Source organism: Papilio machaon, chromosome 18, assembly GCF_912999745.1.
Source record: "Papilio machaon chromosome 18, ilPapMach1.1, whole genome shotgun sequence".
Lineage (NCBI taxonomy): Eukaryota > Metazoa > Arthropoda > Insecta > Lepidoptera > Papilionidae > Papilio > Papilio machaon.
The window spans coordinates 363133-386550 of NC_060003.1; the positions used below are offsets into that span (position 1 = coordinate 363133).

The 23418-nt window shown below is 31.7% G+C and overlaps 1 long non-coding RNA gene across 1 annotated transcript; it reads right to left on the reverse strand.

The window, feature by feature from the left end:
* Positions 1-1124: 1124 nt before the first annotated feature.
* On the reverse strand, positions 1125-23284 carry LOC123721939. The gene is made up of 3 exons (XR_006756333.1): positions 23219-23284; positions 22532-22647; positions 1125-1197 (listed from the first exon to the last, which is right to left on the reverse strand). It is a non-coding gene; the product is annotated as an uncharacterized LOC123721939 (long non-coding RNA).
* Between the last annotated feature and the right edge of the window lie 134 nt (positions 23285-23418).

A 23418-nucleotide genomic window follows, 5' to 3' on the forward strand; every position in this document is an offset into this window, starting at 1 on the left:
AATTTCTTACATTGAGATATGAATGTTTCTGTACTATATAAACAATGCTTTCATTTTTTCTTGAAAGATATCACATATGTATTTGAAAGATGTTGTATAATTTAATAGGTATATATAAAAAGTAGGTGGCAATAGAAAATATGGAATGCAATTTATACCGCCATGTTCGGTAAAGCTTTGCCGGTAATGTGCAGAAGGTAACCGCAGATGTGAAACCTCTTCCTTTCGATGCAACAGTTATGTGCAGATATGTTATATAACTATATCTTACTAGCTCTCGCCCGCGACTCCGTTCGCGCGGAATTAAAAAAAACTTAAGTAATTAGTGGCCTATGTGTTCTTCCAGATTATGTTATACGTCTATGCCAAATTTCAGCAATTTTAACATAAAAAGCTATCTGCGTTTAAAATTTACGCAAAATAAACAGCTGTAATCTCTATTTCTGTTGAATATATCGTTCTTTGAAACATGTTTATTAACAAAAACTATGAATAATGATAAATTCAATCAGGTTGTTACTTAGAATTCGTACGTAAAGATATAATTATAGTAAAACAAGTCGATTACAGCACAAATGTCAGTAAATGCTTCCAATTCTAATGATTACGACCTGCATTAATGACCAATTGCGAATCTCGTTTTATTTACTGAATGTTCGTAATTTAAGATATTTCATAATTAGATTATGCTTATTTATTGTACTAGTTACAATATGTGTTTGTGTTATTGGTTGTCATATGTTACTGCGTAATCACTCTACATCTTACTAATATTATAAATGCGAATGTTTAGATGGATGGATGTTTGTTTGAAGATATCTCCGGAACTTTGGCACAAACACAATCTGGAAGAACACATAGGCTACTTATTAAGTTTTTTTAATACGGCGCCGATGGTGTCGCGGTCGACAGCTAGTGTGTTGTTATGGTAATATAGTTTTAAATATTAGGCTACTCCGGAAAAGCTTATACATAGCGTAAGCTTAAATTAAATATTTTTGGATGTTCAATTCTGTCAAAGTAAAGATATGTGTTCATCACTTCTTTTTTTCACTTGTAGTAAATATCGATGAATTATGTTTGGACTAGAAAGTAATCAAGTGAATATGTACTCACTTAAAGTCAACAGGGCAAATAGTACCGCAGTCCGGGGTACCATCTTCATCTTCCATACACTCTCACACCACCACGGCATCTCTGAAAAAAACAAAATCATTAATACATTTCAAATAATTTACGAAGTATCAGTGATCACAAAGTGATAAACAACTTAACAACGAATGTCGCGGACATATTGTCGTCATTACTACAGGCTTTAAAAGAGGACTAAAATTAGAATTCCGTAACACACTCATCAGACGAAACGCGGAATTACTTCCATTTCACGCTTGTCTTCTGTGTGGTCGGGGTACTTCATCGTCCCATTCGTGCAATGTCCCATTCGTCCATTATAATAATGAATCTTATGATATAAAAGTTTTAACATTGTACGCAAAACTCGTGATTGATCATAATTATGAGTGGTAAAGGCGTGTCCACACGAGTGTAATTCGTTGACTGCAGTCGTCACGAGCTTACGCGTGACTTACTTATCTAGATGCAAGGAGAGCTAACCGTGGGAGGATGTTAGCGAATACGGATGTGACATCATTGCAATAAATTTTAACTTAGAGCTTTCATAGGCTTTATGTACGATGTGCTCAAATATTTCGTAATCAAGTAGTATTGACAGAAAAAGTGACTCTATTTCAAACAGGGACGTATTCAAAGTGGCCAATTGCATTAAACAATTCCAATCTTAATTGGCAGCTCGTGCATTATCTAACAAGGAAGTTGGCAGAGGATTGAATAATGCGGCACGTCTTTAATTAACAATGTCAGAGAGCGGAGAGGAAAGTTCGAGCGCAATAAAACTCTGTGAGCTACTGAATAATTACATGCAAATCTGATAGAAGGCTTGTAGTCCAAGGTATAGGCTAGTAGCGGATACGTACAGTTTTTTTTTTTAATTTGAAATTCTAAACACATTCTTTGTAGCAAAACATTAATATCTTTGTTAACGTTTACTCCTGGTGATAATTTCGGTACTTAACATTTTGATAACTAATTAAAATTATTGGTTAATTTGAGCTGAATTTTCTGAAATAATTTTAAGAATCCAACATTGGATTGCCATAGAGTAAAAATGAAGAGAAATTGTTCAACTTGGAATCATTTGATGAATTTTAAATCGCTTGCGTTTATTATTAGAGACACAGCGACCACCCATAGCGTCCGATTGATCCGTTACGACACGGATTCTTATGTCCTTAGTGCTTGCGATAGACACGTTGTATTCATAACTTGATTTTCTAATAAACTAAAATAAAAACGGGTGCTTAACTATGTTTTTGACACTATGTTTTTAACATTTTATCTGTCTAGTTATCAACTTAACATGATAGTATCGCTTGTAATATTTGCATAATTTTTTTTAATAATTTGTGCATACTAATTTTTTTCATTCAATGAAACTCTGTAGTTATAATAAACTAGCTTTTACCCGCGACTCCGTCCGCGCGGAATAAAAAATAGAAATCGTGGTAAAAATTATCCTATGTCCGTTTCCTGGTTCTAAGCTACCTGCCCACCAATTTTCACTCAAATCGATTCAGCCGTTCTTGAGTTATAAATAGTGTAACTAACACGACTTTCTTTTATATATATAAGATAAATTTAATTCTTTAAAAATGTTTTAACAAATATTCCATATTGAAAAACATGTGTCTTGTGTTATTTAAACACAAGAGTTTCAAATCACGCATTGGGTCGTGTAAACGAGAGCACGTCTGTGATTATCTGAGCTGAGAAAGTCATTATTGTGATATACGAGTTGATCACGACAGGCACAAAGTTTCCGGCTATGTTTACCTTTGCAGTTATTTCCTTGTTTTACTTTTAAAAGGTTTAAAATATCTCGTACAGGATTAAGTATTATATCTAGAAAAAAAAAAACTAAATAATAAAACTATAAAAGTTGTCAATGACAAATCTTACTAATATTATAAATGGGAATGTATAGATGGATAGATAGATGGATGTTTGTTAGAAGGTATCTCCAGAACGGCTGCATTGATCTAGCTGAAATTTGGCATACATGTAGAACAGAGCCGGGAAGAACACATAGGCTAGTATATATTAATCTTACTGATATTATAAATGCGAATGTCTTGCTGGTTAGATGGATGGATGTTTGTTTGAACGTACCTCCAGGCGGCTCAATGGATCTCGACGATATTTGGCATAGATAGTAGATAATAGTTTGGGAGAACACATAGGCTTACGATTTTTTTTTAAATTCCGCGCGGACTTAGTCGCGGGCGACAGCTTTTATGTCTTTAAATAGTAGTTTTAATTTCTGAGATTTTGTGCAAATGTAATCACCATATTCATTGCTAAAGATACTATAAAGTATGTTAAAACTTCTCAATTGTTTTGACATTTCGTGTACACAAGATGATGTCAATGACACCTACAGTTTCAAACAAAACATGTTGACACATCTGATGGGTGTGCAATTTTAACTTATGATACGTTAACATGACTAATAACTTTGACATTAAGTGTACATGATTGTATTATAATTGGATAATAAATATACATATCAAATAAATAACTAATAAATAAATAACTGTAATTTGTATTTTGTGTAGCTAAGTATCAGTTTTTTGGTGGTATCACTGAAGGAATTCTTAATCAATTCTACCTATATGTATTCTGTATGTAGTGAGTCGTAGAGACACGAGACTATAAACAACGTTACGGATGATTACCATCAATTGTGGCCCTTCTCTTGACCTTGCCCCCCTCGCCCTTCCACGGGATGTGCCTTACGCCATTTTAATTATGGGAATCTGACATTTTTGTTGTTATTTTCTTAGTTAACACACGTAATTGACAAAGAGATTTAAAGCTTGAACGTGACTTTGTAACGAAGGTGGTTTAATATTTTGTAAAAGAAACTGTTAGTATCGTTGTGAGCATTAATATTGTCCGCTAATTACCATTAAATCTATTAAAATAGCAATACTCTTAAGTATTCTGCATTTTTTGTGATGTGTTTTTTGTCTAATAAATTTACTATTTATTCTTTATTGTAAGCTGGAATCAATTAATCACTGTGCCATAAATTATGCAAGTAAGTATACGTACTTATTATCTCCAAAAATGATAGTATGAATTAACAAAATGTGCAAGGTGTACAGTTGGTATTGCGTTGCGTGGAATTGCGCAAGGAGGATTAGCTCCAGTGTGGCCAAACAATGTCCAGTCCGGCCGCTAGTCACTGGCCACTAGTGAGCGAGATAGAAATGGCCTTGCAAGGTCAAATAAAGATCGCTATTCTGGTTGTCTTAGTTTTGAGAAACTTAGTTCAATGTTTTTACTGATCAGTTTTCTAATTTTATTTATGTTTATTAAAAATATTATATTTTTAAATTTCATATTATCTGTAAAGAATAATATTATTGTTGAATATTTTTGTGTTATTATAGATTAGCTTTTGTGATGATGATGATGCCGTTACAAGGCGTGTAATAACCTCCGTACAATGGAGGGCGCGAAGCCGCGGGCATCGCACAATGAAGAATACGAGATTGGCATAGATCATTTTAACAAATTGCTACTACAACCTTACTGATAAACTCTTAAACTGTATTACAAGTAACTTAAGGTAGATGTTCAAGCGTTTAACTATAATAATATTAAGAAATCTTTCTAGATAAAAACAAGTTCCTGCTAAAACACAACAGTCTTACGGCTGGATAACTCACGAAGAAGACAGAGTACAAATTTCGTAAGTAAATTTACTATAACTAACACGCTCGTTAACCAATTGTAATCATAGAAAGTGTAAAGAGTGTTTGAGTTTTGTTGAACAAAAGTATCACCAGATAATACGGCAATGATCCAGTAACATAATATACAAGGATATACAGTAGACACAATCTGTTTAAATTACGAACAACGTGCGGTGACAGGGAAAAGCTCTCTAAGTAAAGCTTTAAGTCTGCCGCGTGACCTCAGTGACCTAAGTTCAAGCTTTCGACAGCCGCGAGCTGCGATTCTCTGTACTTAAGTCAGCTGACCTGTAGAAAGTGATCTATGTTTATAGCCGTGGGCGATTGTTTCGAATGTATTTTGCATGAATTAATTTTTCATCCTATTGATGGCGAAGGCACTACTGTATTTGAAAGTCAGTTTGATATGTTCTGGGAATAAAAATGAAAATGTAAACCTATTTTTTTGTATTTCTGCCGTACTCAGTGACGGCTAATGGTAACTAAGGGAGCCTCTTAATATGAAAAATTTACACTAAGGCACAGTAACCATGAAATTATTTTGTGCGGCTGTGACAAAAATAATAAAAACTTAACCTAAAACTTAAATAAAATATTATAAATACGAAAGATCGGATGGATGGACGGGTGTTTAATACTACGTATCACCAAAACGACTCAACGGATCTCGCCTGGCTCACATAGGCTAAGTTTTTTAAGCGGAAGTCGCGGACAAAAGCTAGTATTGTATCGCTTTTGTGATAAATTAATAAATTAATTCGTTGTGTACGCATACGATTGATCATATTGTAATTAACAAGGTGTCACTGTTACCTGTTGTTACCTCATGTGAGGTAATTATACGAATGTTACACGAATTCTAAAGCGATCTCATTGCAACGCGCATGCCAGTGAAAGTTTAGAATGTGGTGCAAGTGAAACGACATAAGCGGGGAAAATATAAATTAAATTAAATTTAACGAAATCAATATTCAATGCTTTAGATTGATCCGAAAATTGTTTTCATTATTTTAAATGTTCGTTTTAGTACAAAAACTATTTAAAAGCTTTGTTTTTCTATTATTATAGTGATCTTTACATTGGTATTTAATTCACCATATGAACTGAAAAATGAATAATTTTTTTACAGCGAAAAAACAAAATATAATAAAATAGTTTTAGATTAAGTATAACGTATTCGTACTATCAATTGTGTATTCACGCAATTAAGCAATCGAACAACAATACACATAATATTTCGTATCGCTTGTCGCTTGTACCATACACCATTATAAATAAACATTATCAATAAAACATGCGATGAAAATAGTTAAATATAAAAAGTACTGGCTGTAATAAATCATTTACTTTTCTTCTGGTTTAGTTGTAAAAAAGTCAAATTATATATTTTTTCATATTTAATTAATTTAGATTGGATTAGATAGACATTTTCAATCTTGTATCTTGTTGCATCAGGTTAATATATTTTACACACGATCCAAATATAGTAAAAGGGAAAGTTCTTGAGAAATACGAAATGCAAGGACCTTATTGGTACGATGCCAACTACGTTTGAACTAGGAAGTGGAAATTTAAAGGGCATTGTCAATGTATCTCTGAATGTACGCTTGTGGCATCCGCTGATGATATCACAAAGTAAACTCTCCCGCCATATTTATAGGTTAGAATGGATTTCTTATTTTCGACGTAATTTTCCAACTGTATAATTGAACATGAGTTATTTTACTTATATGTAAGCTAGCTGTCTAATACTATAAAGATATTGATTTAGTTTTTAAATAATTGTAGCATTAATTAAAAATCGTATAACGTGTGTAAAATACCGAGCAAAGTTTATCTCACGAATTAAATATTTAAACTGGTAATTATCCGTTTTCATTGCGGTAATTATACAATTTGCATTGTTATGTGCGTTTTAACTTTATCTCTATATTACGTAAACAACGGATACGTCAACTATTTGCGTTCGTAAAATACGTTTATCTTCAGATATACTCATCAAATTTTGGTTGAGTTTTTCTAAATAGCAAGCATTGGTTTAATGTTTGCTTTGAAATTGCGAAAGAATTCTATTTTATATATATTGGGCTGGCTGAAAATATATGTTCTATTATTGTTAAATCTTTAGGATGGTTTGTTTGGTAATTTCGTATAGTGTAGTAATTAAAATTATAACTGTACCCTTAGTCTATTAACAAAATGAACTTGCAGCCTTCACAAGACGTCTGGTGTCGGTTGTGTTGTGTAGTGTTGCCGCAATCCGCGATTGTAAATAAACAATGAAAGGCCGCTGGAATCGATCTCGTTTCACGCTCCTCTGTGCTTGATAAGCGATCGCTGAGCATCCTGCTCCGACGCCTGACCGTCTCTAAATAGTGCGTGACCATTTAATTTTCAATTAAGAACATTTTATTTTGATTAGCTGCTAACGAGGCGGTTGCATTACATACAGAAAAACATTCAAATTAAAAAAAACAAGTTCTTTTAATTCTTCTTTTGTTTTAACCTTGGTAAGGTCAACTTGAGAGCTAAATAATTATTTATTCTTACAGTTGGGTTGAGAAAATGAAGTCGGATAGTAGGAATATTTTCGTAATAGTAATAGGCAATTTGAACATATTATCACCTAAAATTATATTGCTCTACTTTTTCTATGAGTAGTTCGGGAATCGAGTGCAATAACATTTTATTCAGCAATCAAAAGCGATTAATTGATCCATCTAATGTCAAGTTTTAAGATTCTTTGACTTTCATCAGTAGTGACCTTACATCCGTCAACATATTTGTGAAGATCGTGAGACAGCCAGTGCCACCGCAGTCACGTGTCCCCCGCAGAGCAATGCCCCCGTGTTGCTGCCCCCATGCCCTCGTAGCCTTGCTTTCGATCATCTTCAGCCATTGTTACGACACTTAATGTTTGGCTCGTTAATATCAAATTTAGATTACTAACTTGATACGCTGGAGCTATGTACAATAGTTGAACAAACATGTCTAGATGTTTGTTAGTAGTTCAAGGTTTCACACCTCATAAATTTAATTCAGTCTATGACAAAATACAGATCACCTATAGTGTTAGTTTAATATAAACATTAAAGGTTTAAGACTTTCTTTAGGCTATTTCTAGTTTGGTAGAAAATATATCTTCCAAACAACAAAAATTTAACACATACGCAAATAAACTCTACAATTGTTACATGATGTAGTTAGCTGTAGTTACCCTACATTAAAATCAGTGGTAATTGTTTTGTTCTTAAGTACTTTGTAAAAATAATACTCTCCGACCACTTCACGAAAATCAAATAAGACAAAAGCCACCAAATTATAGAGCCAAAAACAAATCTAAAGTGCATTTGTTTCTCATCACGTATTTGTTTTATCACTCACGTTCTATTTGAATTACGTCATTGATGACTCAATTTTTATACACTTTTAATGTTCTTTATTTACTATCTACTACTAATATTATAAATGCGTATGTTTGGATGGATGGATAAATGTTTGTTTGAAGGTATCTCCGGAACAGCTCAACGGATCTTAATGAAATTTGGCATAGAGGTAGAGCATAGTCTGGAAAAACATATAGACTACTTATTACGTTATTTTTTAATTCCACGCTGACGTAGTCGCGGGCGACAGCTAGGAAGACATAAGTTTATTTGTCCGCATCTTATCAGATGGATCAGTACTACACTTTAGGTGAAAGTACGAACACAATACAGGAGGAGCTCTGTCTGTCTGTCTGTCTAACTATGTAATGATTGTGTTGATTTTTTATGAATTAAAACCGAACAAATTTCTATGTCTTTAAACATTAAGCTATATTCAGAATAAGTACGTTCAAAGTTTCATTGTAATATTTAAAAAAATGTTTTAATAAATAATTAAAAAAACCCAACTGACTATTTTGACACATGTGGGAAGCACATGAATTTATTGGTCAAAATAGGTTTAGTCGTTTAACTTAAAAAACCCTTATACTCGTGTCAGTTAAAAATGTCGGCGTCTATCGGTTAAAAAATATATTTGATAAACAGAGTTGTTGCTAAGAAATGATGCCAAATATTTTTATCTATCCATCATTATGTCAGAATAAACGATAATCATTATTTAAAAGCGAAGTGATTTATGAGAAGCGGATTGATTTGCTGTTGCTTTATTACGGAACAAATGAGTACGGAAAGTCAAATGGTATAAATTATGTTCCGCGGGACATCGGCCGTGGGTCACGATGTTACGTTTGGATTGTGGTCCAAGACATAAGAATAGCGTTTTTGTTCATGGCAGCTGCAGCATCCATGTACTTCGTTTTGGCATCAAATTTGTAATATTTTATTAATATTTTTGTTTTAATTATTAAAAGAATAAAAGTCAGAAATTTCGTGGACTCATATAACAATTTTTAAGCTTTTAGACTAAATAATAAGATATATTAAATAGCTTGTTAAAAACGTTCCAGATTTAGACAGAAAACAGGTTGTAGAAATTTTCATTTATTCAAATCGCTTTTGTTTAACACTTGGACCACTTCCAATAGTATAGATGAGCCGGTGCACTATTGTATCCTTTCCAATTGAGAGAGTCACTTTTACGTAACGAGACGGACTGAGCCATTTAATATCATCTCTCTACTTATAAAAATAATGTACGACAAATCACTGTCTACCTCTTGTAGCTTTTGTTTTGTTACACTCTCGATTTCTTTTTATTTAGAACCTGTTTGAAGTATATTTCTCACGATACTGCCCTAATTGTGGGTTTCTAAGACCAAAATCCCGGCTTAAAACTTATTGTTATCTTTATTTAGACAAAGGTAATGACAGGAATGACGATATGTTTTATACAGAAATTCTGGTGTCAAAAATCGTTAGTAGCCTATGTGTTCATCCAGATTATATTCTACTTCGATGCCAAATTTCACCGAGATCCGTTATCTAAGTTGTTTTGGAGATACCTTCTAACAAATATCCATCCATCCAAACATCCAAACTTTCGCATATAATTAAGAAAGTATTTAGTATAAAGTAAGATTATCATCATCCTTTTAGTATTATATCGTCAATAAAAACGACTGAATAACAATAAACATATTGGAATAAGATTTCTTTCAGTTACTGATATAAAGTTCATTGCTACAATAAAATTAAACATTATATACAAGATGTATTTCGGTAATTAAGAACTTAATCTTACAGCAAAGTTACATAACTGGGAATGGGAATATCCCGAGGTAATTGCACATTTGGTCACATTAGTTTAAAAAATCATACACAATAAAAATAAAAATATATTAACCTTTTTGCATACGTCGTGATATTAAAATGTAACGATGATCACTTTAGTTTAAAGGTCATATTCGTGTGATTGAAATGTAGAGACGCAGCAGCTTTTGTATCTTAGAATGAGATGTCAAGGATGCGATAATGCACCTAATGGCTTCAGGATAGTAAGACTGAAGTATTAGTACACAAATAAAATAAAATCTGATAATTTATATTATCAAAACTCATTTACATATCACAGTTTCACTTATAATTTTTAACTTACTTATAAAAGACAATATTTTGATCCAATCGTGGCAACTACATATTTGAAACAACGTTAATTAATTATAAAATTAAATATTCAAATCGTCTTTAATCTAGATTTACATTATAATTACTTTCAGAGTAAATATTGTATTCTACGTTTTATGATAATTTGGTTTAAGTGAACAATAAATAATTAAATACCTTCTAATTAACTGTTTGTATTTTACATTGATCGTAAAATACACAAGAGTTTGGCAACAAAAGATGTATTTGGTAATTTCTCCCACGGCGAGCGGCGGACCTCTGACACGGGCGAGGAGTGGGGAGTGACAATGGAATGTTCCAGACTCTTGATTATATTATTTTAATTGCAGTCAAATTTTGTGTCAAGTACGAAATCGAATACAGATATGACATTGTTCTGTTCTACACTAATTAGAGCCGACAATACAATGACTGTATCCTTTATTGCATTCAGTTCTTTTAATCTTTGTTCTATGATATAGAAATCAACTTTAAATAGTGATTTTTGAATAAAGATTGTAAGACGACAGTAACCGTTAAAAAAGTTTCGAAATTCAAAAATTAACGGTAACTTCCGGTGTAGAACTTACGATATATTTACAGATGGAAGAGCGTCGCTAGTCTAGTGACTTTTAACTCACGAACCTACACCAAGGATCTCTCTTAGCGCGCAATTAACGAGTCTGTAAGAAACTTTTTAATTAACTTAAAAGTAATCAACTAAGCGTATTTCTTCTCAACAGGTGAATGTTCTGATCATCTGGTCATTTTAATTTGAAAAAAGAACTTAAATAATAAACGCAACACCCGCATACCAAACTATGACGGTTGTAGATAACGTCAATGTAACACGCAAAAGTCAACTTCATAACTGTACTAATGACAAATATCGCGTGATGTCTCATCAACAATAAATCAGTTCGCAATTCTTTTTATTAGCTAATACTCGTATGTACTTTCATTTTGGTTCTTTATTACAACAATTATGTCATCTAATTGTGACAGTGAAATGAATAGGAAGTACTCATAGCTCGAATGTTACACTAGAATTTCGTAGTCAGATTAATTGTCAGGTTAATTTTATATTAATTGCTAATTACTATATTTATATTATTTTATTTTATTCTATATTATTTAAGAAAAGTCTGTAAATAAAATTAAAGTAAATATGTATAATTATTTACATGACACAATTTCAGTTGTTGAAGTGTGTTTTCCACAAACTTTCTCTATTTATATTAACCATGAAGTAATATTTTTTACAACTAACGGAAGATTTTTATTGACAAAGTAAAAGCTAAAGAAGGCCATCATTGAGTAAGTTCTCAAACTGCATATGTCAGGGCTGGACGTCCTTTCTTTTTGGAAGTATTATAATTGTTATTGACACTTTAAAATATTTTCAATAACCCATTAAATATCAGGGTTACAACTAATGGATGTAATTCGATTCTGAGATATTAAAACGACACATATAAAAGATTACAACAAATATACCAAAATAAGATTTTTGTTGATGTTTCATACAGAGTACATTATAGTAGATTTAATTTAATGTTTTTTTTTAAAATATAATTTAGAAGAAGGAGAGAATCGAGGTTCGGATCGTCGAATATTAGTTCATCCAACGCCGACGGAAGGATGCATTGCGAACTTTAAACCCCTCTTTTCTTGAAGGACCCAAAGATGTAACTAAGTTGATATAATCAACCACCATTAAAAATCAATTTATCCTGTAACATAGTCTTTCTTGTATTCTATGTGAGACGTAAGAACTTTATTTAATACTTATGTTGCAGTGTATAAGTCGTGCATTTGCAAGTCATTGTTTAAAAAAAAAAATGTTGCCTAATTTGAAGATGTTTCACGATTTGAACCTAATACGTGCGACAATAACTTCATAGCCTGTCAACGTTGACACATCAAGATAGGATAAATGTCATAGAAAAGGTTCCGATGATGATGAAAGTAAATTATTGTTATGTTGTCACGTGTTAATTTTATCAAAGACGAATGTTGCCACCTTTATCTATGGTATAATATTACGTGAAAATTATCAGTTCCTTTTGAGTTACATTTTTACAGTCTAAAATATAAAAAGCGATGGTCTGTTATTCTCTGGTCTGTTATATATAATTACTTATTTTGTAGTTATGCTGTATGTACATGACATTTTAAGGATGTAAAAGTAGTTTTGCAATGTTTCTGAGACGGATGTTAAATGTCCTCACAGCTGACGTGTTGAACGCAGTCATTTCCAACTAATTAATTGATAGACCTTTGATCTCGTTAAATAACTACCACTATAAATGGTTGCATTGGAATTATTTACAATACGCAATTATCTATATTTCTTGTATTATTTAAATTTACAATATTTAATATTTTGGTCATAAAGTGTGTTCCAATTGTTTTAATTCTTTTTAATTCGTAAGTAACAATTATTAAATAACTAGTTGTCGCTCACGACTACTAGTTCTTCCACACTATGTTCTACATTTGTATCAAATTTTATCAAGATCTCCGGAACGGCTCAACGGAAGGAGGATCTTGATGAAGCTATATATAACTTCAAACATATATAACTTCAAACAAACATCCAACCATCTAAACGTTCGCATTTATAATGTTAGTAAGGAAATATGAATAATGTGCAATATAAGTAATATAACTAATGAAAAACTAAAAAAAAACTAATGTATTATTTTTCCAATATGTGTATCTATCTTATGTTACTAAATAAATAAGTATTTGTTATATATTTAGATATAAACTTTTCTACAATTAGTTACACAAGTATGTTGTGAGAAAGCATTTTCTAGATCGAACATAACCGAGTGACACAAAACGAAAAAAAAAATGAATTTAATTAAATTTAATACAATTCAAATATTTAAAAAAATATTTCCGTATAAAAGATGAAATAATATTTTGAAATATGTAATTGTTATAATATGAAATTGGGTTAATTACTTCCCCGCATTGTAATTTAATATTTGTTTTGTTGTGAACGCAATAAGGCGATGTGACATTGTAAAGGCGGGGTAATAAAAATTTATAGTAAATCTACTTTTCTCGTTCCGACGACTGAACATTTCCCATGCCTCTATTGTCTCGCTTGTTATATAAATACCCACTATCAACGATGTGGTGCAGAAACACTACTTTATTGTGTAATTCACCGCAACATAAAGACAACGTAACAATGTTTACCGAAATTCCCTTCTTAGACAATTAAAATTTTGGACATATTTTTGACACAATATTTCAACATTTAAATATTAAGTCATCATCATCAGCTCATTATACGTCCACATTGAGGAGGTCATATTCAACCACGCTGGCACAGTGCGAGTTGGTTGACTTCAAACATATCTTTGGATTTCTTCTCAGATATATGCAGGTTGCATCATGATGTTTTCCTTATATATTTTATTTATTTACAATTAAGTTTTTATGCAGTACATAATATGTGTTTTTATATAAATTGTCAATGTTTCTAAATGGCGGGATATCTTTACAAAACATAGGGGGATACCAAATACTAATAAATATAGAACAGTTAATGTTAAATGTTTTTTTGAATGTCGTGATTTTAAAAATTATGTGCAATACGTACACTTTAAATGTTTGTAAAATAATAAATTTATAATTAGTTCTTTGCAATATAAATGTCAACATGTCTAGAGCAAGTAGGAATTAAAACAAAATTAGTAATAATAGCCTCAAGGGAAAAGTTAGGCGACGATTAAACATAATGTCTGTGAGCCAAGGTTAATCAGTTCTCACTCTCGTGAGTCCAGATTCGATATTTGGACGTGGTAAATGTACTTGTAAATATCAAAAAAAGAATCTATATATATATAAAAGTAAGTCGTGTTAGTTACACTATTTATAACTCAAGTTCGGTCGAATTGATTTGACTGAAAATTGGTGGGCAGGTAGCTTAGAACCAGGAAACGGACATAGGATAATTTTTGCCCCGTTTTCTATTTTTTATTCCGCGCGGATGGAGTCGCGGGTAAAAGCTAGTTACTAATAAAATTGCATTTGCATTAGATTTGTTGATGTACTTTCAGTCCGTTAGGAGCGCTACACAAAGTTATTCAAAGGCATAAAATACTATGTTTGAATGAGAACGGATTTACCAATAAATTTCCTTTATGTATGATCTAGTGCTGACATAAACGATCGCTTACTGAACTGGAACACGTCGACAATGGCGTTGCCTAACGCGTTGTCAACTTTTAGTGTTATTGCCTTTTGTGTAGAGCTTTGTGAATTCTTAACTTAAACACAGTAGCGCCATCTTTATTTGCTTCCTAATAATATATTGAAGTATGATTGCGTCTGTTTACTGGAATATTTTATTATCATGAGAAGAAATGAAATTGGATTTGTTGTGCCATTTTGTAAAGGTCTATTTTTATATTAGTAAAGGCGTCCTTATAAACTTTTTGCTTATATTTTAGTTGATGTGCTGAATCTAATTGTGAGAGACCGCGTGTGATCAGTGTGCAATTTGCATGCGACGTGCATTTGAAGAGCACGGCTTTCTACACTCGCACTACGAAAAGATGTATTGTGACATTACGTTTGTGAATTCTCGGACATCATATTAAGCAATATTATAATAGTACTTGTTTATCATAAAAATGATCTGAGAGAGTCATCATCAAGCTCAATGTACGGGCTCAGAGAGCCTACCCTAAATTTGGGGTGACTAGACCTTAGTCTACCACGCTGGGCCAGTGCGGGTTGGTTGACTTCACACATACTTTATTCACATTGCTTCTCAGATATGTGTAGGTTACATCACAATGTTTTCCTTCACAGTAAAAATGTCGGAAAATTTACTTATGTACTCGAAAATCGAAAAGCACAATAGTACATGGCAGGATTCGAACCCAAGACCTGTAGATTACAAGTCATGCGAGTTTACATCGCTCTTAGAGGATCATTATTTATAAAATCTAATCATTTTAATACTTAGTTACAGCTGTTGTACAACAACATTTATCTGAAAGAAGTATACGCGAATATTTATGGACTAATATGTATGGATAAACGCAAGGACCAATTTCATACAGCTAGTTATTATAATTTTGTTTTATATTATAACGATAGTGTCCTAAATATGTAAGTACAGAATGTGTTACAGCCAGCATACTTAAGACAGATGATATCTGGTGGGAACCGCAGCGGAGTATCGTCTCTCTGCGAAACTATCACAGATCATTATCGCATGCTTTAAAATAATATCTGAAGCGTGACGTAACATCGTACACGTTTATTTTTTTATGGGAATCGTTTGATTTGAAGATAAAATAACTATTATACAAATAAGTTAACGTTTTGACTGATGAAATACATGTATAAATATATATTTATAAATGTAATATACAATAATTTTGAACGTCTTCAAATTTTATGAGTCGTCGTCGTTTGTCGTCTTCAAATTGATTTGTATTTAGGTTATGAACATTTTTACATCTGTAATAAAAATAAACTGTCTTGCATTGTGTCATAAGTCTTATTGTATAGGTACGGCTCCTTCGTACACAAGGTAACGAAAATTTTCGAAATTAGTATACTTGCGTCGCGAGTATAGCGTTGCGTGCGCTCCGTACACACAACGTTGATTCGTCGGAGACGTCTATCCGATATAGGTATATTTTCTACATGTCAACTGTATATATTAGCTTCGCCATTTTGTAAATTGTAGCGACTTTTCTCACGAGGATCTAAACAAACAGGTAGCAAGCGACTAGTTTTGGCGACTAAAGTTTTACGTTGACTTGCGTTGCCAACTAGGACCTTCGAACGATTAAAGTTGTACGATGGGCCTTGCTGTGTGGCAAGCACCACTCGTCAGCGTGGAATAAAAATAAAGTTGTACAATTCTCGCATACAAAAGCTACCTTCCAAAAATATTGGAACACAGGCGGACTTGCCAACACACTGACAGACAGACAAAAAATTGTTTTTCGTTATAAGTTACGCAAATTCGCTATGATATATTGTATGTACATGTGCACTAAACATGATCACCAACTTTATTTAGGAATCTTTATTACTAATATAAAACGTTAGAACAAAATTGAAATGAGTTTGTTTCAAAAGATTGTCCTTATATTGAAAACTTAGTAATAACCTTCGGCCCTAAAGAAATAATGTTGAGTAACTTTATAAAACCTGTTAAAATTAAAATTCGTATAAGTACTGTAATGCATCCGTAAATGTGCTGCAAAACATAAAATAACAAGATAGTTAAGAAACTTTAGGTAACAAGATCTTCATTTCAAAATAATCAGGTTTAAATGGTATTTAAAAATTGATTGCAATTGTGCAATTGTAAAGTGTTTAACTCATAAAAATTGTATATACTTTTAATATATAAGGGAAGTCATTAGTTCCTTTAAAGCAAGGAAACATAAAAAGGAGCCAAGGTTATAATTAAACAGATGTCTAAATTGTTTAATATTTTTTTTAATCATTATTATTATTGATTAATGCCTGAGACTTCGTCAGCGTAGAATTAAGAAAAGCCTAAGTAACACATGCTTATATTAGCTACCTTCAAGTAAAAATTTCGTCAAAATAGGTCCAGCCATTTTGAGGTTACCCGGAACAAACACGGATTTGTAGACAGACAGACAGACAAATATTTAAAAAAATGATTTTCGTTATAAGTTACTCGAAATATATATAAATTGTCCTATTAAATTATAACATAAATTTGATTCACTTTATAACAAAGTTAATTTTATATGTAGCCTATGTATTCTTCCAGACTATGTTTTACATCTTACAGCCGTTCCGGAGATACCTTCAAATAAACATCCATCCATCTAAACATTCGCCTTTGTAATATTAGTAAGATTAACATCAAAGTTTTTGAAAGTACGCATCCTTGCGCCAGCCGTGATATTTGCTCGAATTAGGCTGAAGGTTCGCTGGACGCATTACGGTGCTCGACCATTACATGACATATTGTAATGGACCTTTGTACAACAGTCGTGTCGTCCTTACTGCCAGTCTTATAAATATTTTTTATAAACTCCTATTCAATACGTCATCTGTGTCTGTATTAAGAAAATAATTGTACAACCTTGCGTTAAATAGTTAAACTAAAAAGCCTTACAGAAGTATAACACTATTTCTCACTAGTCTCTATCTGGATACTTATTTAGACAAAGATTGTAAATCCATCATCAAATGACAGATGCATCCAAAACGTATCAACGACGCGGTGAATGTAATTTAAGCGGATGTCCTTTGAAACATTATCAGGTTATATTGTGGTTAGTTAATTACACAGATTAATGTTGCCACAGAGAGTTTACGAAGTAGTGTTAAAAATAATTTAATAAAAATTATTCTTCAACATTCAAGTATAATCTCTAGAAATAAAAATACTATTTACTATGCACTAAAATTAAATTATAATGATATTATGCTAATCGAATGAAAATAAACTTTATTAGTACTGACATAAGCTATGTTCTAGCGTAGACAAATGTAATATTAGAGTAATTTTCGTTGACCTTTCGCGAATTTCATCGTTGTACTTTCTACTACATGTTCTGAGCTTCGAAAGGTTCTAATTCACGACTTATGCCTGCGAATATATCATAACTGTAATATTAGTCAGAGACGTGACAAATAGTTCCGGCTTTTAATCACAGATTAAAAAAATAATGTTTAATATTTATATCACTAAATTATTGGTGTCATTTTACTCTATAATACTTCATAATGATTTGTAATTTCCTCACTTTGTAATATGGCTTTATGTAACAAGTGTCATTTGGACCATTTATTAAGTATTTCGTTATGTAAAACTAGCTTTTACTTGTGACTCCGTCCGCGCGGAATAAAAAATAGAAAACGGGGTAAAAATTATATTATGCCCGTTTCCTGGTTCTAAGCTACTTGCCCACCAATTTTCAGTCAAATCGATTAAGCCGTTCTTGAGTTATAAATAGTGTAACTAACACGACTTTCTTTTATATATAGATAGATAGATTAAATACACTTATGTTGAAATTGGAAATGATAATGAAGCATCAATTTTAGATCTTGAAAAAGAATACCGATGTTCTTATGTTATATTTATAACTAGAGTAATATCATAATTTTTTAATTCGATGCAATCTCTGTGGCAAGTTACTCTTTACTGTGTTAATGTAGATTTTCATTGTAAGGTCAGGGAATTAAGACAACCAGATATAATATTACTGTTCATCGTTTATTGACCGAATTAAATTGCTTTGTTTTTTATTTGTTGTGTAAATATTTACTTAATGCAAGAACAGATGAGTTTTTCAAAATATTCTAGAAATCTTTTCGATCAGCTTTTTACACATACAAAAAAAGTTTTACATCCATACAATTTAACTTTTTAGTAATTTATTTTATTTGACAATTTCGTTATCTTTCATACCTTTTTTAGGATAAGATCTCAATTGAATTTTCATTATAGAACCTTGTTTTCAGTAACAGAGCTTCTCTAAGCTTTCCTATCAATAAGTAATCGATATAAAACAATCTCACATTCCTCAAAGATGTCAAATTAAGTAATACATCGTGTAAGCCAAGCTCCGGGTTTATACTCTGCGTTTACACGTATGCACAAATGGTTTGGTTTATTTTTGTAACATGTTATTTTGTAATTTGTCTTAGGTTATGTAGCTTGTTTGTGTATGCGTGTTACCCATCAATATGTTGTGTTATGTTATTTTTTGATGTATTTAACTTGAAATTAGATGTATGAAGATTTAAAATTGATGTAAAAGTGTATGTGCTGGATATAATTTCTATAGTAGACTCTAATACACATTAATTCGAGATCAAATGAAATAAATCATGTGTTAAATTTTTGAAACAATAACTTTGACATATTTTCAATAAAAAACAAAAAGTTCTACTTAACAAATTTGGATCGTAAACAACAAGAGGATAATACCTTTTGTGAATTATCAATAATCGCGTCCTTTGTAACACAGTTCTTGATTTTATAAACAAAACAAGACAATTTCCTTAGCCTTAAATGGGAATCGTGAATTTAAAATAGTGCTCAAAGGACACACAAACTGCAAAACTCGTAACAGTTTCATCAGCAATTGATAAATTTTTTTGCGGAAGAAAAAAAAATATGGCAAGCGAATACAAGTGACCTTGTTACTAATTGGGAATTAAGTTTGGAAATGTTAAATTTTTAGTCGTAAATTTCAAACAAAAATTTCAGAACAAACACAATAGCAAAGGTTAGCAAATGTAGTAAAATAAAATGGTTGCAATTTCTACAAGTAATAGGATAATGACCGTATTCAACTTCAACAATTATATTTAAACTTCTCAATATATTAATTTGAATAGCGTAGGATCTAATTATTTGCAACTGTAGTCCTCAATTCATTCAATAGTGTTACAATGATTCGTTGCAATACAAAGATCTAATGATCATTACGCGAACGCCCGCAGCGCAGGTAATCCGACCAATTTCCCTAAAGGTCACAGCTACTGCATAATGGAACTAAATAAACACAATTATTGCAAAACATCTGTACACAGAGCAAACATCGAGCGGAAAGCGATTGCTTAATACGTTCATCATAAAAGCTTTCATAACCTTTTGTATGTGACCATGAAAAATTTCATATCGAAAATTACAATTAATGCATTTGTTATTTAAAAAAAATAATTATGGTACAAGTATACGTCTTTTTTGTACGTTAGTGATTTCTCTCAGTGTACATTTTCTTGTAATAAATCTTTTTCCCGTTCTGTTAAGATGTCCTTTATTCGAAATTAAAAATTAATCATTTTTTTCCTACCACATGACTTTAATCAACAGTTTATTACTTGTACCATACATATAAATGAACTCAGTGACGTGTGTAACACTGCAAACTGTTTTCAATAGATGGCGCTGATGCGTCCCGCGATCTGCGCTCACGCACATCATTAGCACCTTTACGAATGTACTTATTGGATAAACAGGAATATAGAACACAATTCTTTATACGAGTATAAAGATGAATTAAGTTCAAGCTTTGGAGGATATGTTTATTAGGTTTATTATTTATTCTAACATTTACTAGCTAACTAACGCACTGAGAGTTAACAATAACTAAGCCTCTTAGTGTAGCTTACGTAAACTTTAAATTGTTGCAGTAAGAAAAGACTCTTCTTAGAAGGAAAATAATAAATAAAAAATGTGTATTATTAACATAACCTAAAAGGAAAAAAAGCATTTTTAACATCGTGACATTTTTAAATATATTTTACGTTATAACTTTAAATACCTTACTTATCTTTCTCCTAACTATCGGTGTGTACGTCACAAGCATAATGCGTCATTTGTTACGGACGTAGACGCGTGTAATTACTAGTTACGTGTAATTGTCCGCTATTGTCAGTTTTACTACGCGTCCCTTTCGTTTTTTGTCATCACTCTAAACCATTGTATTGTTAACTGATTCCTACGTACATAACCTACCACAATAACCTTGTACAATTTGCCTATATATTAATTATTAATTACGTAAAGAAATATTGATCTTTTTTAAGAAATATTTTCAATATTTGTTTACTGTCTTTTATTTCCCATCTGTTTTATTTTAATTATATTTAATACTAGTTGTTAGCTATAGCGCCATTCCGTCCGAGCGGAATTAAAAAAAACGTAATAAGTAGCTTATGTGTTCTACATCTGTGCCAAATTTCATCAAGATCCGTTGAGTTATTCCGGAGATATCTTCAAACAAACATCCATCCGTCTAAACATTCGCATTTATAATATTAGTAATATGAACTGTGATATTAGCGTAGTAAAACAGTGATAATAGTATGTAAGATTTGATTGTATTTTGATTGATAAATTTAATAAAGAAATAAAGAATGTTAGAACCCTAAAGTCCCTGACGCACAGCATGTTAGGGGAACGAGAGGGCGGCATAGCGCCGCCCAAAAAATAAAATAAACAACGAAAGACAAAAGTTTCCCAGTGTAAAACTAAAACGGGGTGAATAGAAACAAAACAAGAAAAGCCTTTACACCGTGTAATATTTAAATAGTTGATTTACCAACAAAAAAAACATTCAATATCATGGTGTGAAAATTAGATCTAATTTCGTTTTTGTTCCCGTGACTTCAATTTAGCCCATTTTACGATACCTCGATTCATGTTACAGTTCACTCACATCGTAGATAACGTAACTCACAGTTAATCCGCGTAGAATTCCAGTACTTTTACGTTCATTTGATGTAATTAATTTGTATTTTTTTTTTGTAATATACGCGAGAGTAAAAGCGTTACGTGCTTATGATCGCACGCGACAGCGCGTTCAACTCTTTTGTATGAACATTACGCGCAACTTACTTTTCTTAATAAAAGATTAATTGAATGCTGTATAACTTAAGTAATGCTTGGATTTAAATATTTCTGCGTACATATCTCTAAAGAAGTATTAGTTGTTGGTGTTAATTTAAACCAAAATAGTCAACATTAATTTTATTTAAAAGATATCATTGTTATTTTTTGTTACTAATTATGTATATAATTAAAGGTATTAATAAGTAGCATATAATATTTTTAAGCAAATTTATAAAGTATAAGAATAGCTGTTTACTATAACCGATGATACTTAGAGTGAATGCACACGCAGAGGATTTTATAAACATGTCAAGGTCGCTCCTCGCTGATGCTAAAAGACGATAAAAGTTCATTCCACACTCCATTTAAGATAATTCCTAGATTGTTTTGTTGTATTTAATGTTGTTTATCCTATTTAAAATGTTAATAACTAAGGAAAAAGTTGACTACATATTTAGAATAAATTATATGTAAATTACTACATCATTGCTGTTATTTCAAAAGTAATTGTGACTAGTTTTTTTGAATTATAAAAATTTTAAGAATGTTAATGTTAAATAACCGATGGTAATTTTAGATTATTTTATCTGCATTAAATGCAGATAAAATATATTTTTGTTTTGGTAGATAACAAAATATTTATAGAAATAACTTCTTAAGTTATTTCGCTTCTTTAATTTTTTCGCTGTTCTTGAACGTCGCGTCGTAGTAATATGAAGTAAAATGATAAGAAATGAAACCAATTAAAAATATATACTCACCAAAAGTATTTGTCGAGTCCTGGTAACCACTTGTCGAAAGTCCGTCCCAAACACTTCACAAGATCACTTTTCTAAAGTACTTTCAAACTGTTATCATTTAAAAATAAAGCTATTAACTGAAATACAAAATGAAAAAAAGATTAATTGCCTACGAAGAAAACATACGAGATGTTATTAAAAACGAAGTTCCTATAAGTTGTATAAGAGATGCATAACTTGTAATCAGTAAAAAGCCTTCTTTGGATCTGCCTAAGTTCTTACAGACACAATGCCTTCTCACGTACCCAGTCTCCGAGTTACGCAAAAATTGCGCACAATTAAGCTAAGATTTTTTCATTGAAACATTGTTTCGAATATTTGACAAAAGCATTGTCTAAAATGTTAGCCCAAACATTTGATGTGAAAAAAATATGTTTAGACAATTAAAAACAAACAAATCGGATTGCAGATAGATCTGAACTCTACATGTAAAACTCAAGGATGTTATCACATTTATATTACTCTGAAGCCTTTTAAAAAAATAAATTAAATAGTATAAAAAACCACAACAACTAAAAAAAACAATACGCTACAGTTTGAAAGCACTTGAAAAAAAAACAAAATTGTTTTTTTCAATGAAACGTAAATTTAATTCTAGTTACAGTAAATTGAAAAATAACAATTTTGAATAATAATTACAATATATACCGGTGTAGTTTTAGGATTAGAGGATAGATGCAGTCTGTTTGGTGAGCCGGCGTGCACTGAGCCGGTGGAGCGACGGCGGCAGACGTTCGCTGGGGCTCGGTAAGTCCGCGAGGGGGGCACGGAGGTGCCCGCGTAGAAAGCTAGCGAAAGGGGTGATTATGTCAAGGTTAATGCGTTGCTTTTTTTACATTCGATATAGA